The following is a 6,077-nucleotide window of genomic DNA, read 5'->3' on the forward strand; positions in this document are numbered from 1 at the left end:
TCTCAGAACAAAGTTCGAAAATATTTACAGGAAAACAAAAACAGATAACACCCAACATGATAAAATTCACATCTTGAATCAGGTTGAAGATTACCAGGCATATAGAGAAGACAGAAAATATGAATCATATTTGAGAAAAGAATTAATCAATTGCAACTGATCCAAAACTAATACAGATGTTAAAATCAGCAGACAATGACATTAACATTTATCACGGCTGCTAAGTCGCGTCAGTCGTGTCCGACTCTGTGCGACCCCATAGATGGCAGCCCACAAGGCTCCGCCATCCCTGGGATTCTCCAGGCAAGAACACTGGAGTGGGTTGCCATTTCCTTCTCCAATGCAGGAAAGTGAAAAGTGAAAGTGAAGTCGCTCAGTCGTGTCCAACTCTTCACAACCCCATGGACTGCAGCCTACCAGGCTCCTTTGTCCATGGGATTCTCCAGGCAAGAGTACTGGAGTGGGTTGCCATTGCTGTATTTCTTATGTCCAAAAAGTTAAGGAGAAACACCAAAGATATAAAAAGCTCCACACAGAACATCCATAGAATAAAACTACAATGTCTGTGTTAGAAAAAATATTCTTGATGGGATTAGTAGAAGGTTAGATATTGGAGAAGCAAATACTAGTGAATTTGAAGCAGAACAATAAAAACTATACAAAACAAAGCAAAAATGGGGAGAAACCCATGTTAAAAAATAAAAAGAGTATCAGGTGAACTATAGGAAGATTTCAACTGGCTAACAAATGTGTAATAGAAGCCCCAAAAGAAGAGAGCTGGGAGAACAGAAAATATATTTGAAAAAATAATAGTAGTCTATTCTTTTTTATTACCAAGTAGTATTCCACCACATAGATATAAAACAACTTGTTTACCCAGTCATCAAGCAATAGACATTGGGATTGTTCCCAGTATTTGGCCTAATGTGAATGAACCTTTTCTGTATATTCAAGTACAAAAAAAAGGTAACATTAAAGACTTATTTACATATGCAAAAGCTGAAAGAATTCATCAAGAGTAGTCCTATACTGTTATAGTAAGCAGAAGGAAAATTATGTCTGATGCAATTATGGATCTGCACACAGGAATGAAGAGTACAGAAAGTTGTATCTATATGAATAAACATAAGACTTTCTTATTTAAATCTTCTAAAGAAATAATTTTTAAACAAAAATAACAATAATACATTGTGAGGTTTATAACATGTATTAAATGCTTGAAAATAACAGCAAAGGCCAGAAGGAGAATAAATATTTGGAAGTTTCTTTTATGTAAAGTGGTATAATACCACATGAATGTCGACTGTGATGAGTTAAAGATATATACTCTGATTTTAAAGCAATGACTGAAAAAATAAAGAATTATAGCTAGTAACTCTCACATCCGTACATGACCACTGGAAAAACCATAGCCTTGACTAGACAGACCTTTGTTGGCAAAGTAATATCTCAGATATGCAGATGACACCACCCTTATGGCAGAAAGTGAAGAGGAACTAAAGAGCCTCTTGATGAAAGTGAAAGAGTAGAGTGAAAAAGTTGGCTTAAAGCTCAACATTCAGAAAACGAAGATCATGGCATCTGGTCCTGTCACTTCATGGGAAATAGATGGGGAAGCAGTGGAAACAGTGTCAGACTCATTTGGGGGGGCTCCAAAGTTACTGCAGATGGTGATTGCAGCAATGAAATTAAAAGACGCTTACTCCTTGGAAGGAAAGTTATGACCAACCTAGATAGCCTATTCAAAAGCAGAGACATTACTTTGCCAATAAAGGTCCATCTAGTCAAGGCTATGGTTTTTCCAGTGGTCATGTATGGATGTGAGTTGGACTGTGAAGAAAGCTGAGCACCGAAGAATTGATGCTTTTGAACTGTGGTATTGGAGAAGACTCTTGAGAGTCCATTGGACTGCAGGGAGATCCAACCAGTCCATTCTAAAGGAGATCAGCCCTGGGTGTTCATTGGAAGGACTGATGCTAAAGTTGAAGCTCCAATACTTTGACCACCTCATGTGAACAGTTGATTCATTGGAAAAGACTCTGATGTTGGGAGGGATTGGGGGCAGGAGGAGAAGGGGACAACAGATGATGAGACAGCTGGATGGCATCACCGACTCAATGGACATGAGTTTGAGTGAACTCTGGGAGTTGGTGATGGACAGGGAGGACTGGCGTGCTGCAATTCATGGGGTCGCAAAGAGTCAGACATGACTGAGAGACTGGACTGAACTGAACTGAACTGAAGTAGAATTTATAACAGGATGCAAGACTGGTGTAACATTGGTTAACTGCTCAAGGCAATACACCATATTAAAAATCTAATAAAGAAAATTCATATTATCATGTCAATAGGCCCAGAAAATGCATGCAAGAAAATCCATTATCCATTTCTGATAAAAGCTCCTGGAAAACTAGGAACAGAAAGGAATCTCATCAACCTGCTAATGGGCATCTACAAAAAATCCTAAAGTTAGCATCATTCTAAATGGGGAGAGACTTTACACTTTTTCCCTAAGATCAGAAAAAACAGGATACCCAATCTCATTCTTTTATTCAACATTATATTGTTGGGTCTAGCCAGTGCAATAAGGCAAGAAAAGAAAAAAAGGCATGCAGACTATCAAGAAGTTAAATTTCAGACAACATGATCATCCAGGCAGAAAATCCAATGGAATCTACTTTTTAAAATCTGCTATAACTATTAAGTTAGCATATAAAATTAATAGTTATAGCAACATTTTTTAAAGTAGAATCCATTGGATTTTCTACCTGGATGATCATGTTGTCTGAAAGTTTTACTTCTTTCTAGTCTGCATGCCTAGAGAGAAGAGGGTGTCAGAGGATGAGATGGCTGGATGACATCACCAATGCAAAGGACATGAACTTGGGCAAACTTTGGGATATGATGAAGCACAGGGAGGCCTGGTGTGCTGAAATCCATGTGGTCACAAAGAGTCGGACATGACTGGGCAACTGAACAACTACTATTAAGTGTGTTAATCATGGCTGATCAACAAACATTTCTGTGTAGTAGACACAAAAAATTGAAAAAAAAATGTTATTTATTAATACAATAGCATCATGTTATTAATCACTTAAAGATAAATCTAATAGATGTCCAAGACATATACTGAAAATTATGCAGTATTGCTGAAATGCTATTTTAAGGCTTTATAAAAAAACAAAATGACATCTTGATTCTTTTCAGCTTATTTTTAATGACTTTTATTTACTAACCCACAAGTCAATGGCTGCAACTAGCAATAAGAAACAAACGAGGTTCACAGAAATTCATACTAGAAAGGAATCTCAGAATATATAAGATGTGGAAATGTTTCAACTCAATACTTAACTTTGAAAGGTTTCTTCTTTCAATATTTATGTGAGTACTCAGCAGGCATCAAACACTGTTCTACACTGACTGAGTAAATAAAAGATGAATCCCCTGAAATTGTGGAGATACTGTTGAGTAAAGCGAAATAGAAAATAAATGCAGATAATTTAGGAGTTATAATGGTGCTGTGAAAGTAATAAAGAACACAAAAAGGTAGGAAGAAATCTGGGGTGCTATTTGTATAGGATAGGGTGATCACCTAAGGGGACATTCAGGACAAAACCTGAAGCAGAAAGAGCCAGTCAGACAAGGAAAAGATCGTTATAGCCAAATGGAACAGCATTTGGGAAAGCCTTGGGTAGGGCAGTATGGGAATGGGAGGAGAGACTGGGATTTTCTAAAACTCCAAAAAGCCAATCTGGCTGGAGTGTAGGGAATGTGGAATAATAGGAAAAGTATCTTAATGGTCAGGTAAGAGGTAAGCAGGGTTCAGATCCATGTAGGCTCATGTAGAAACAGCGATTTTATTCAAAGTGCAACAGGAAGCTGTTTTACAGTTTTAACCAGAATGCAGACATTAGATTTTCTTTTTTAGAAAATTATTCTAGTTGCTATGGCAGAGAATCAACTGAAGCCAATATAACAGTCTAAGTTGTCACAGATGGTCTCCTTTAGCCATAAACACAAAAATGCTGTATATGATACATGTTTTTATTTAACACAGAACTTAAAGCAATGTAGAAAGCAAATCCAAAAGGCACTCTACCTGTATATGGGCTGGTGACTCGGATTTCTAAACACTTTTGAAGGCAAAATCAACGAAATAAAGTTCAGAGCGTGGAAAGGATGGTCCATATGGTAACAGAGGATTAAGGAAAAAACAAAACTCAGCCTACTGCTTTGTAAAAGCAGCAAGGAATGTGGTTGTGTATTTTTTTAAGGGCACCTAAAGATATCTGGAGCCCCTGTTGGCTCAGACAGTAAAGAGTCTGCCTGCAATGTGGGAGACCTGGGTTTGATTCCTGTGTCAGGAAGATCCCCTGGAGAAGGAAATGGCAACCCACTCCAGTATTCTTGCCTGGAAAATCCCATGGAGGGAGGAGCCTAGGCTACAGTCCAAGAGGTCGCAAAAAGCTGGACACGACTGAGCGACTTCACTTTCAAAGATATCTGAGGCCTGTATCATACCTGGGGTAAAAGCCTAATTTATGTTATAAGCTGAAAAAATTACTTCAAATCTGATTTTAAAATTATCTTAAAATCTGGTATAAAATGAAACTTCTAGGAACCAGTAAAACCAATTTGTAGTCTCTCAATCCAAGATATAAAGGGCTCTCAACAGAAAGAACTTTGAAGATAAACTCCCAGGAAAATATTCATTAGTTTACATTATATGGAGGAACGAGGCACCAAGAAAAGTGAAAGTCGCTCAGTTGTGTCTGGCTCTTTGTGACCCCAAGGACTGTAGCCCACCTCTGTCCATGGAATTCTCCAGGCAAGAAAACCAGAGTGGGTAGCCATTCCCTTCTCCAGGGGATCTTCCCCTCCCAGGGATCGAACCCAAGTCTGTTGCATGGCAGGCAGATTCTTTACCGTTTGAGCCACCAGGGAAGTGGCTATCTTCAAAAACTGTATGAATCTGACTCCTCCAATCCTTTTGGATGTCCTTTTAATTTCTAAATGTTAGAAAATCTGTCCATATTTAAAAAGAACCGTTTGTACACACCTAAATTTAAGAAATCGTTTTTAAAGTTTAAAAGCTTAGAGGTTACAAGAATTCCAAACACCCTTCACCTTCTAATCACCTGCTTAAGCTTGAAATACTCATTCCAACTCTTTTCCTGGGGGAGTATTTTTAGTCTACTCCTTAATTTCAATTTGTTTAAAAATAGTGACACATTAAACCCAAAAGCCATACATGTAATTCTTAAATGTAAGCTAAAATAACTGGTTTTTAAAAGGCAAAACAATGAAAAGAGAAATAGGAAAAATTAAATGTGATATCATTTAAATCATTCTGATCTACATGTACTTAGACGTTTGCATCTTTTAATCTCTGAAATCTTCCTTAAAACGAGAAACGGTAGCCCAGAGTGGTTACCTGTTTAAGGTAATACTAGGACATTGAGATCGGGACTCCAGGCAGGCGACGCCTAGGAAACATTTTCCCATCCCCCCTAGTCCACGTTTTACACTGCCTTCACTGAACATAAACAGAGAGGAAAGATCGTTTTTGAGGCGGGACTTAGACATCCCTTAAGAGAAAGGTGACAGATTAGCGAGAATCATTCACACATCAAAAAACCGAGCCGCAACCAACAGAAATCTGGCAGACGCAACGGCCTCTGGGAGACCTAACCATGCTGTTACACGTGTCCGTTCCTTTCCCACTATTATACCCCAGTCTTCTGAAATGATTCTTTACAATTAAAAGCGTAAACCGGGACATTCTTGAGTCAACCTGCAGGATAAAGTCAGTGCAGTTTTATAGGTACCCTCTACAGATCACGCAGTGAAACCTCGCATGACCGCCACTCAGAGGGCTCCGCTCCAGTAAATTTACAAAGAGCCCCTAGAGGCAGGGTCTGTCCTCCCTTCTCCGCCACCGACTCGTAGCCACTTTCTCACTGCCTGTTTATCTCCAGCCTACTCGCATCGGTATTTCCTCTTTTTCCTCTTGAAGCGATAATCCAACAAGCACAGGAGACAGGGATAAAGAGAAAAGCCAGGTCAAACGGAACGAA

This window comes from Capricornis sumatraensis, chromosome 14 (assembly GCF_032405125.1).
Source record: "Capricornis sumatraensis isolate serow.1 chromosome 14, serow.2, whole genome shotgun sequence".
NCBI classification, from domain to species: domain Eukaryota; kingdom Metazoa; phylum Chordata; class Mammalia; order Artiodactyla; family Bovidae; genus Capricornis; species Capricornis sumatraensis.